Here is a 10784-nt window from a genome sequence, read left to right on the forward strand (position 1 = left end):
GGAATGGAAGGCAGCATGATAGTTTGGTACAGGGTGTTGTGAACATGAGGATATTAAAGTGTCCATTGTGGTGGGTTTTCTGCAAACTGATTTCTTGATTCCGCCATTAGTGTTTTCTAAGATTCTGTAGTTAGCATAAGTGTAGTGTTTTTGTACAAACATGTGCATGTGCGTGGCTAAATGATACTCTGGTGCAGTTGTGAACTCAATTCCAGGTCTGGTAGGAGTATCGGCGTTGAGAATCTTCCGTAAACTTGTGAGTGTGAGTGCCCTTGGGTTCTTGTTTGCTGTTCTTTTTATTTTAGTTCGTGAAATTGTAGATTCGATGTTTTTAGTAGTTTTTGTATGTCTCGGGGGAATCTTAGGGTGTGGTCACTTCGTTTTCTGTTATGAAATTGTGTTTTTTTCAGTACAGTCCTTTTCATAGACAACAACCAAAGTTCTTCTCTTTGCTGATCTTGTAACCATTGCGTTGTGTCACTTCAGATTTTTGTGTGTGTCTTTGACAGTTTTCTCCTCAGTCGTAATCTTGTCATCGCTGATGATATTTTTGTTCTTTCCGATAATTTGTATAATTCGTATAAACCAAAACTGTTTGGAGTTACATGCCATTACAACAGTGGTATCTGTTGTCTACCAGTTGCACTGTCAGACAAAAGAAAATATGAAACACTCAGAAAACATAATCGATGTCAATGTAACTTTGTACATGTATACATCATCGGTCGGCACATGATGGATTAGATTTGCAATTCTCTGTGACAGAATAGCGTCCAGCGTTGTTCGCGATTAGTGTTGTTACCAGGGCTAGCTGGTATATGAGGGGAATGAACAGAGTGGGACACTGAGTAGTTCCAGTAATGGACACCCTTATCAGACAGCGTTATCTGTACCAGATAGAGTCTCATTGTGGGGCTGCATTTGACCGTATGGTCATATCGTGCAAAACCCAGATTTTTTTGGCATCTTGATGTACACAAGGAAGGAGTTTATGGGCGGTCAATGACTAGACGTGGGGCAGTGGCCCGATTCGGGTCTCCATGAGACCCTATAGGAAGGTATACTCTTCATCGGGGTTCCAATTGATCAAATCTTACTACCACAATGGCGAAATGCCGTTTCAAACAACAGACGTGTAATTATTTGCAACGAAATTCCGGTTTCATACTTCTACACCTGGTAATACTGGGATGCTGTACTTTACTAGAAACTTCTTAAGAGACGATGCGGTATGATCCTTACGTTTTCTTGATGTACAACCCATGACTTGTTCGTCCACAATTGAGTTTTTTTTCTTATTTTCTCATGGAGCTGAGCAGGAACCTCAAGGTAATAAGGATTAATCTTGATTTGCTCATTCGAGCTTTTTTCGCTGTCAGTGAAGTTGGCCCCTTCCATTGCGTGGATTGGCTCTTTGTTTCTGTATCAAGACTGAAAAATCACATCAGATGTTATCACTCTTTCCGAGAAATTAGGATAATTTTCAGTGGTATTCAGAGTGTAAGACCAAATGTTTTCAAGACCTTTTTTTTGTGCTTGAGAATCTTTGGCACTAGTTCCGCACACACTTTTCTCATGTTAAACAGGTTATTTAAAACGTATTCTTTGTCAGTTCCTACAATTTCAGAACTCTATCGAATATTGAACCGAATTATCTACTTTTTCTATAATTTCATCCCCGCTTTTTATGTTGAAAACCGTCCCGGACTTGAGTCACCTTCAGCGCTTTTTCGGCCATCTTGGAAATGTCTGAATCACTAAAAACCTCTCGTAAGTGGTAAACATTCTCCGCTATCCACTTCTTTCAGAAAAAGATAGATCTGAATAACAGTTTTTTCAAGTTTCATGTGAAACATCACGACAGTTCATTGCTCCATTATTACGTTCATCATTTTCTCGGCAAAACAGAATAACAGCTCTTACATAAACGAAGGCCACGGTCACAGAAATGTACGTACAGACAGCAGAGATGCCGCATTCGACTGAGAAGGCTTTACGCTTCAGAGCCATTGGTCGTTTATCCGTAGCACATGCATCCTTACTCTGTGACAGCTCCAGTCCCGTTATTTTATACCCTCACCTCGCATTATATGTGTGTACCGTATTTTCAGTCAAGTGACTGGAGAGTGTTGTAACACGTATTTGATGAGCAGGGAGTCAAATGGCGAAACACAGCTGTTATACTGTACTCTTTGAATGCTCGAACAATCGAGGTTAATTTCATTCACTTGAGTGGCTACCAATTGTGAGACGCGTAGCATAGAGAATAGTTTAGTTACACCAGTGACGCTAAATAGACTCTGACTGGAGTTATTCTCTGTGGAAATTCCATGACAGCCCTTTGCATTGTTCTGGGCGTGCCTTTTTATTTTTCCGTTTTAACATTTGCAGCTGCCAGCGAAGCGGGCTGTCGGCCAGGGCTCTCGGCGTACGGAGCGACTAATCCGATCATTTCAGTTAGCTCCACAACGCTGACAAGTGCTGCGGCACTTCATGTAACGCACAATTGTAGCAATGCGGCAATGGTGAGATCCTCAAAAATGCGACATGTTACTATCGGAAGGCGATTTAGAGGCACGTGATGAATCTGAAGAGTCCTGTGAGCGGACCGATTACAAACGTACCATGTGCTAAAAAACGGTACGTAGGAAAGCCCATTGAGTGACGTGCAGAGAAGCGACACACAACATGAACCAAATGCAGGTTGAGCTTTGTTTTGGTGAGGGGGGGAGTCGGTGCGGGGTGGGAAGGGGTGGGGTGATGGGTGGACAATTGGATCCACATGTGCGACAGTTTCTATCTAAACACCGTTTTCCCAAGAACTTGGCTCGAACTACACATTGCGTGGCCATATTTAAAGAGGAAGGATGCAAGGTTTTGCTAATATTATTCCAAGAGTCGGGGTGGGGTACGGAGGGGTGGGGCGATCGGTGGACAATTGGATCCACATGTGTGACAGTGTCTATCTAAGCACCGTTTTCCCAATAACTTGGCTCAACTATACATTGCGCAGTCATGTTTAAAGAGGAAGGATGCGAGGTTTTGCTAATGTTGTTCCGACTCGACATTAGTGGTTGCTAGATATAAGAAACTGGGCGTGACAAAGTAAAGCAACATCATTTTACACTGCGGATTCGACACGTGTCCATACATTGTATCACATATCAGGGACAACCTGCCTGATCCGATGAAACAAACTTGTTTTCATTGAAGCTGTATGTATTAGAGCTCATTCTGGGCCGAAATGCATATCTCAAAACTAAAAACGATAATATTAACAGAATCTTCCGTCGGTTCTTGGTAGAACAACATTATAATAATAAATGAAAAGCACCAGTTTGCTTGTTCTACAATTGTAGAACAAAAGCAAACTGGTGCTTTTTATTTATTATTAAAAAAGATTATATAATGAAATCCAGATTGCTGCTATATGCCGGCCGATGTGACCTAGCGGTTCTAGGCGATTCAGTCTGGAACCGCGCGACCGCTACGGTCGCAGGTTAGAATCCTGCCTCGGGCATGGATGTGTGTGATGTCCTTAGGTTAGTTAGGTTTAAGTAGTTCTAAGTTCTAGGGGTCTGATGACCTCAGATGTTAAGTCCCATAGTGCTCAGAGCCATTTGAACCATTGCTGCTGTAGTAGTTTAATGTTTTTATTGTGATGGGTACATGTCGGCTCACTGCCGTCTTCAGACCATCTGAGAAATTTACATAATGATTTTTATTTTGCTACAATTTGATTAATCGTATTTTTAGATATGCAGAATTGATACTTACGTCCTTATATCACCCGAGGTCGCTACCACTCTATATTGTATTATAACGTGGAGCAGATTTAGGGCTTTTATGCTATATGATTTTTATGGTTTGCTTCTGTTGTTTATCGTTCTTTGCTGTGATTTTTGTAATTTGACGTTTTGTCGCCAGATTTAACAGATTTACTGTTATGACAATTGGCCAGAGACGCTATATGATAACAGTTTTGTAATCTATGTGTGTATTGGTTATTGTTTGAGTCGATCCGTTACTTTGGTTAGGAATTAAATCAAATTTTGTATGCAATGCTTTACCTTTTGTTCATTTAAAATGTCTTCAGAGAGTTATATTGCACATATGTAGAGCTCTCTCTTCAAGTACGTTCGTTGTCTCGTATGTGTGAAATTTTCGTTGGAAATCCTATTCGTTCTGCATTATGGTTACCGTTCCTTGAGTGGTTGAAGAATGTAGATCGATTATTTTCGCTAATTGTGGTGTGCTCTCGATGTCTTACACCGAAATTGCGTTCTGTTTGTCCTATGTAAGCTAGTACAACAGCAATCTGGATTTTATTACACAATGTCTAAGAGATATCTTAAATGATACTTGCGCAGTGGATCGTAAATCAAAAAAGACTACAAGCTATGCATTTAAAAAGTGCGCATTTATAAATGTCGCATTATGTGAGTCCAAAGTACTACCAAAATAACCAACACTGGGAAGACTGTGTAGAATAATGGCGCCTTAGAATACGTCTGAGAAGCCTGGGACAAGTGTGGAGGTGTATTTTGTTTCTGTCGAAATGGGAATCTCTGGGGAGGTAGATCGAGGCCAATCCAACGCACTCGGAATTCTCAGTATGGCGGCAGAGATCCGAAAATGGACTTTCACTGAGAGGTAAATTATTTTTTTCATTACACTATACGTATTCATGGATCTCTCGGAAAGGCTTCTGCAGTCTTTGGAAAGAAGTCAAAGGTGCACATTTTATTTTAGTACGAAACAATGACTAAAATTTCAGACCAGAGCGGACAGCCGAGCACTTTGAAACGTCCGCTTCCGGAACACGGGGAGGCGCACCGGTCCCAGATCCCGGCGGATTAAAGACTATGGCCAGCCTGCATGGGGTTTTTAGGCGGTTTTCACATCCGAATAAGTAAATACCAAGCTGGTATACATCTCCCTCCTCAGATACATGATACGTAATGTTTAGAAAACGTTCTAACACACCCACATGTGATAACACTAGACGCGGACAGATGTAGGCACCAGTTCCGTCCATGGAGAGGGGGTGGCGGGGGGGGGGGGACGGAGCAGAGTGGTGGCATCTGCCCACCCGCTACTGACATTGCCAATTCAGAAATAACGCGCCGACTCCGTGGAGACAAGGAACGAGGCCACGAAGAAGACGCACAAGAATGATTTAATTTACGAAAGGTTAGTGTAGTACAGTGCTAACGTGAATTATAAAAAACCTAAAACATTAATTTTAAGAGCTTCTGTTAAGATTCATGGAGTAGAGTGACCCGGCGTACAAGAATCAGCATTCTTTGTCTACAAAATGTCTTACTTCGCACTTAATTCTTGAAACAAATTTTTTACACTAAGCATCCTTTCCGACATGTGCTGAGATGGCTGCAGTGCCCCTGTTACTGACTTACAACCGAAGTGACCCCATCTTCAAGTCGAAATATGAATAATGTATTATGCAGCTGTTAATGTTCTTCCGTATTTCTGTTTACTAAAAACTTCACCAAAAGCTAGACTGCACGAGACTTCCCAGGATAGCTCAGAGGAACTTTCCCATTGGTCGATACCTTTTGAAGAAATTCAAATATACTAATGTAACATTTAAACGGGAGTCACGTAAAACGAAGATGGATAGTTCCGGAGGGAAGCTCACAGTTAATGGCTGATTCACTTGCCCGAGAGAACAAGTGAGACACAGAATTGTTTTAGGGTGACAGTGTTTACTAAATGGACACTGCATCTGGTTTTTCTTAAGAGAAATCGGTTGTCTCTGTTTCGGAATATACAACATTCAGTCAAACGGAGCAAAATATCTGTGCTGCAGGAAGCGTAATTCTCAGTCACTCCTGAAACTTACAGCCAGATTAATTAACGCACACACCGCTGTACAGTGAAAATTCAATCTGAACAGTCAGTTCGTCGAAAATTGATTCTGTAATCTTTAATTCATCTAACCGTCTGATGAATACTCGCAATGTTTGTCAGCTTGCTGTCTCTTCAAAAAATGGTTCAAATGGCTCTGAGCACTATGGGACTCAACTGCTGTGGTCATAAGTCCCCTAGAACTTAGAACTACATAAACCTAACTAACCTAAGGACATCACACACATCCATGCCCGAGGCAGGATTCGAACCTGCGACCGTAGCGGTCGCGCGGTTCCAGACTGTAGCGCCTTTAACCGCTCGGCCACTCAGGCCGGCTGCTGTCTCTAAGCCGTTAGCTATCAATATAAGTTTTCTAGATTTTTGTGATAATTTCTACACCTTTACGGTTGGAGGTGTTTAAGAGTAAACTCCCGGATGTAGTCTTAAAAGAGGTGTTGGTAACCAGACCATTCATTTAAAATCCTGGGTCTTGTATATGGCCAAGTGCACTCACAACGTAAATATCACAAAAACTCATATAAAAAATGACAGTTCCACCCAACATGCATCTATGTATACATCTACATCAACATAAGCTTGACGTCTACAGTTACCTCAACATGCCGCAAGCCATTTTCGGTGTGTGGCGGCGGGCACTTCCCATACCACTTTCATTTCCTCTCTTCGGTATCCTATCCTTGAATGGCGTGTGGGAAGACCAACAAGGACATATCTCCAGATGAACTGTAATTTCTCTGATTTTCTATTCATTAAATTAGCAATAACCAATGTTTTATATACTATTTTATATACTACTTTGACCATAGTCAGGGTCCTTCAAGTGGAGGAATAACGAGCAAATACGAGACATCAGCGCTGTTTTATGGCATTAGGACAAGTTACATTACCCGACGATGTTATCTGCCTTCTCCTTACCCTGCTATTCTCAGTATCAGTGATAGATTTATGACGGATAACAAGCAAGATATCCGTGCTGATCCACTTCTGTACTGCAGCGGGTTAACTTCGCAAGAAACGTCACCTTATTAAATCCTTGTGAGAAACTTAACGATATTTCGCGCTCCTCTTCCTCGTTATTTCTTCCGCTTCAGCCTTTATTTGCTCTTAAATTATTCTTTGCGCTTATGTGAGAACTACTCTTCATTAAGGAAAACAAGTTTATAAATGAAAGTTAATGGCAACGTTAGCGATTCATGGACAATACAGGACAATATCTACCCAGTTGCATTTTCCGATACACAAGCGATGATAACTACTATCGTAATGATATGCAGACTAGTTTGAAGTTGAGCATTATCCTTATTTAGATCCTAAAAGTCCCTCTTGAGATATATTTGTTGAACCCTGAGCAGGGCTATAACTATGCAGGTTTAGGCCAGATTGTTGAACCTTTATGTTCATGCAGGGGGGTGGTTGTACAAGGGGAAAGAGCTGTACAGTAGCGTGAAGTATCCAACAAACACAAATGTAAAATTTTTGAGATAACAAGCGTCCAAACTGTTAGTTAGATTTAAAAAAAATGGCACAAATAAAAACGAGAGGTACAAGAAAACATTGGCTCGATTTCAGAAAATGTGTAAATAGCAGGTAAGCAGATCTATTTTACTCTTGCTGTTTAAATAAAGTTTTGAAGCTGCCTTGGGGAGGGGGAAGATTCTTATACTCGTCACGTATCCTAAGTTAGGTTATCTATAAAGCGTTTGTTTGCTTGGCCTTCTTTCGCAGCAAGCATAAAAATATTTGTTTTCTAAATAAAAAACGCCTTTCCTTGCTGCACTGTGTTTTGTTTCCCCCAGACGCGTTTCACCTTTATTTACTTTACGGCATCATCAGTGGGATACAGTGCAGCAAGAGAAGGCGTTTTTTATTTACAAAACAAATTTTTCGGTTGTCCATATTTAATGAAAATCACTTCAAGGTAATATGGGGATAGTTCCTCTGATAAAAGTGCGGAAGATAACTTGTTCCGTCTAAAATGCCTTAAAAGTTTCCTGGAGCTTAACTACATTTTCCTAAATTTTAATGAAATACTGATGAAACAAAGAAAAAGATCAAGGATTGAGGCACAGAACTGACTAATAATAATATTGCAGCCAGACAGCCACATAAGACCAAAGTTCATTTATAATAATACACGAAATTAGAAATTTTACATATTGTGGTTTGCACAGTCACTTATTGGCCGTGTCCTTTTGGTACAGAGTTCTCTATGGTGCGGTTTGTACACTGGATGACACAGTTTACGCTAGCATACATTGCCTTGGTTTCATGGTATGATGTGTTTTTGTGAGTAAGATGGGTGGGAATCATGGACTGCCATTCTAGTGGTCGCGTGTCTCATTTCGAATTTTCCTTTGTTCATGTTCGGACAATCACGGCGCCTGTGCTGTAAAATCCTGGAGGTATGTCTTCCGTTTTTTCCTGCGGTGTTTTTCGTAGACATTCCGAAGCGCTGGTGTTGGGTAGCGTCAGGTTTGTTGGTAGGTACTCAGTGAGGAAGGATTCCTTCGCCGGCAGGTATACGAGTATGGGTCTCGTAGTTTTGGAAACTCCGATCTTTTTCTTTACATAGATCGCCTTTACTCTTTCTAGTGACGTTAGATTTTTTTACTGAGATACGTGCTTCGATGATTTCTATGCCGTACGTCAGTACTGGCAAGATTTTGGCTCTCAATAGTGCCACTGCTGTCTCTAGACTGATGGACCTAATACGTCGTGTTTCGTGGATGGTCATTATTGCTGGTACTGCTCGCCAGTAGCAGCAGGAAGGTCTGTGATGAAAGAAGAAACTGTGGAAAGGTTGATGTGTACTGAGGTGACTGGGGGAGAAGAACGCAGTTCGTCACCTCTGTTGTATGAGGGAAACGCGCACCAACGGATGTGCAAGTGACGTTGTTGGAGTGTTGAGCAGTTGCAGTCGGCACATTGCAAAACATTCGTTGACGTCGAATAACACTAAGTATTTATGTAGAGTGTATGACAGATCTGTCACAGTTGCGGGATACATGTTTTTTGGTGACTAGTTTCGAATCAACTGTTTATTCCCAAGCGTGTAGTCAGAATAATAGCTGAAGCCCACCCAAGATCACCTTGCAGACATTTATTTAAGGAACTCGGGATATTCACGGTAACTTCGCAATACATATATTCACTTACGAAATTTGTTATTAATAACCCATCCCACTTCAGAAATAATAGCGAAGTGCTTACCTACAACACTAGAAGAAAGGATGATCTTTACTATTCTGGATTAAATTTGACTTTGGCACAGGAAGGGGTGAATTATGCTGCCACAAAAATCTTTGGTCATTTGCCAAATAGCATTAAAAATCTGACAGCTAGCTAACCAACATTCAGAAACATATTAAAAGAATTTCTGAATGACAAATCCTTCTACTCAATAATTGTGTAATGAAAACTTAAGTCAAACTGACACGTTCCACATTATTACGAAACGTCGTGTTCATGTTCTATGGAACAAGTAGTAATTCAATGTAATGGAATGACCTAGTGAAGCTGCACTAAAAATACCTGATCATAGCCACTATTTTAATGGCAATAAATGGGTCACACAGTGACGTTGGCTAAATATCGCAATACACATTATGCTCATAATAAAATGAAAATCAAACTGTCTTATTTTGACTTGTACTGTGAGCATATTATATTGTGACCCTTATCCACCGTCACTGTGTGATGTATGTATTGGCAATTTTAGATGATTGTTATAAAGATAAGGTAATTTGAGTGCAGTCTCAGCAGGTGAGGCTTGAGAATGAACCGGTCTCTTCTAAACTGGACGCCCAAATCATGTATACTGCAACTGTGACTGATTAGTAATAAACTTTTCATGAAATAAAAGGTCTGCTGGTGCTACATCGCCGAAACGTTGAAATTGCATAGCAAAGTACTCAGTGGTTGAAAGACGAATAACGACTGACCGAACAATAAATCGGCCAAGTGAACTTAGCGAAACGCCATGATACTGGAATCCATATAGGAAAACTAGGTCGAAACCAGCAGGTTGAAGAGAGGACTGTGACAGAAGGGGAAAACCTTCTCTGGCAAAGGAAATCTTCTTGTGTGAAATGTAAGGTCAAAAAGAGGAAGAAGTCTCTGAAACTGTAAATTTGAAGCACAGTGTTGTGTGAGAGCGAAACATTCACTTAACCAAAGAAGAATTGGAAACATTTAGCAATAAAGTGAACAGCTACAGTACAAAATTAAGTATAAGACAAAAGGGCATGCGAGAAAGAATAAGGTTGGTGAGACAGGTGATTATTCAGTCGAGTGTAGCTGCACTGATTCCCGTTAATTAAAAAAAAATCACAACACTCAACAAGTTGTTTGATGAAAGCGATGAATCGAAGGCCAATTGTAGAACGTATGTTGAAGCATAACTAAAACTTGAAATTGTCTCTGTGCGTGTGACATATCTGTACTTCCTTGTCCTAAGATCTTTGACTGTACCCTCTGTTTTCCAGTACAACACATGTCGCTTAGCCACTTAAAGATGTTTTATTTGTGTCTGTTTAATTATCATCACATTATTTGTTTCTGATTTAAACAGTGATCTCCACCACTGAATGTGGGAACATGTACATGAATGTATTAAACAAAATCACCTTCTGTTGTTATGGGTAGCGGTCATTATTCTAATATTCTACACATGTAAAGCAACAATCAAGGGGTTTGAGCCGTGGTGGGGTTGTTGGCGTCGCCTTCCGAATTCCTGGCGCCACTAGCTCGATCTGTCGTGTGATGACCATCTGGTTTGAGGCCATTAAGATCTGTGCCCGAGGTTGTTGCTGGGGGACGGGGCGTGCTGGGGCGTGGCGAGATGACGAGTAGGAACAGAGTGAGGAGGACGGTGTGAGATGTTCGCCCGGCGA

The 10784-nt window shown here is 41.0% G+C and overlaps 1 non-coding gene across 1 annotated transcript; it reads right to left on the minus strand.

Moving 5' to 3' along the window:
- Positions 1 to 6119: 6119 nt before the first annotated feature.
- Trnas-gga (transfer RNA serine (anticodon GGA)) lies at positions 6120 to 6203 on the minus strand. The gene is given in 2 exon segments: positions 6120 to 6154; positions 6164 to 6203. It is a non-coding gene; the product is annotated as a tRNA-Ser (tRNA).
- Positions 6204 to 10784: the final 4581 nt, after the last annotated feature.

The sequence above is a fragment of the Schistocerca cancellata genome, chromosome 1 (genome assembly GCF_023864275.1).
Source record: "Schistocerca cancellata isolate TAMUIC-IGC-003103 chromosome 1, iqSchCanc2.1, whole genome shotgun sequence".
Classification (NCBI taxonomy): Eukaryota; Metazoa; Arthropoda; class Insecta; order Orthoptera; family Acrididae; genus Schistocerca; species Schistocerca cancellata.